At 33.1% G+C, this 1,888-nt stretch overlaps 1 protein-coding gene across 10 annotated transcripts in view; it reads right to left on the minus strand.

Annotated features, from left to right (window-relative positions):
- The window catches only part of Kif27 (kinesin family member 27), an 88,786-nt gene that overhangs the window by 53,981 nt on the left and 32,917 nt on the right, over nucleotides 1-1,888 (minus strand). The window lies entirely within an intron of this gene.

Consider the following 1,888-nt stretch of genomic DNA (forward strand, 5'->3'; position numbering starts at 1 on the left):
TCCTTAATCCAAAAAAAAAAAAAAAAGTATGTAAGTTAGAAGTGTTAAGTGGAATCCCTACATTGCCTGGGAAAAGGGCAAAAGTACTAATTAATATTAGAATTTAAGTCAAGAATGAACAATATATTCTAGAATATCCACTAAAAAATAGAATAAAAGTACAACTTATAAGTTAATGGAGAAAACAACAAAAAATTTAAAAATAACCAACTGATCCAAAAGGTTAGAAAGGAATAAAAAAAGGAACATAGATAGAGCAGAAAGAATAAATATTATTTATTAACCAAAACATAAGAGCAATTATGCTAAATTCATGAATGAACTACATAAGATAGTAGTAAAGACAAAGACTGACAGAGAGGACTTTTAAAATTAACCATATGCTGCTTATAATAAATATAAATTAAAATAGACAAGATTAAAAATAAGACTTTTTTATACATTTATTTTTTAGAAGTAGTTGGACACAATACCTTTATTTTATTTATTTATTTTTATGTGGTGCTGAGGATCCAACCCAGGGTCTCACGTGTGCTAAGTGAGTGCTCTATCACTGAGCCACAACCCCAGCCCCAAGTTTTCTTAATCAATAAAAAAAGCTGGTGCAGCTACAGTAATATCAAAATAGATATTTTGATATTAATTCAAAAACCATTAGAAGCATCAAAAAGAGGGTAACAAAATTATAAAAATGTCAATTCACAAGGGTAAAATAACAGTTCCCCTAATTTATATATACTTTGACACATATAATGCAAAAATTATCAGTATTACATGAAGATTTATGAAAAATCACAGTGGGAAACTTTAACATCACTCTCTAATGACATAACAAAAAGATGAAAAAAGTGAATAAAAATACACATATGAATAACAGGATTAACTGTACCCAATGATTGCAGAACAAACATTCTTTCTAAATGCAACTATAACAACAACAAAATTTGGTTTTAAACTTAGCCAGAAAGCAAGTTTCAATATATTGAAAGTGTTGAAATCATTCATGCATGGTATGCTATCTGACCACTGGCAATTAAACTAAAAGTTAATAATATAAAATTTAAAATTCCCCAAAGAGAAATAAAATAACTGTTATAATTCAAAAGTCAAAGGAAAAGTCAAAATAAAAATTAAGAAATATTTTGAGCTGAATGTAGAATTCAAGTAAAGATAAGATTAGGAAGACTTATATAAGGTGGGTGTGGTAGTATATACCTGTAATCCTAGCTGCTCAGGAGGTTGAGGCAGGAGGATTACAAGTTCAAAGTCAGCCTCCGTGTTTTGGTTTGGATGTGAGATGTCCTCCAAAAGCTCATGTATCAGACAATGCAAGAAAGTTAAGAGGAGAAATGATTGGGTTTCGAGAGAGGTGAATTAATCCCTGATAGGATTAATTGAGGATGTTGAGGATGTAGTAAGGTGTAGTTGGAGGTGGTGAGTCATTAGGGGGGTACCTTTGGGATATATATTTTGCATCTGGCAAGTGGAGTCTCTCTCTATGCTTTCTGATCATCATGTGAGACACTTTCCTCCACCACTCTTCCACCTTGATATTCTAACTTACCTCGAGCCTTGAGGAAGGGATCTAGCTATCTGTGGACTGGAACTTCTGAAACTGTGAGCCCTCAAATAAACTTTTCCTCCTCTAAAATTGTCAGGTCATTTAGTCACAGCAGAAAAAAAAAAAAAAAAAGCTGACTAAAATACTCAGCAACTTAGCAAGATCCTGTCTTAAAAAAGAAAAAGGGTTGGAATATGGCTCAGTGGTTAAGTGCCCCTAGGTTCAATCTTGATTAAAAAAGAAGTCGGGTGAAGGAGGGAGGGAGGGAGGGAGGGAGGGAGGAAGGAAGGAAGGAAGGAAGAAGGAGGAAGGAAGAAGAAGGAAGGA

Source organism: Marmota marmota, unplaced genomic scaffold (assembly GCF_001458135.2).
Source record: "Marmota marmota marmota unplaced genomic scaffold, marMar, whole genome shotgun sequence".
In the NCBI taxonomy this organism is placed as follows: domain Eukaryota; kingdom Metazoa; phylum Chordata; class Mammalia; order Rodentia; family Sciuridae; genus Marmota; species Marmota marmota.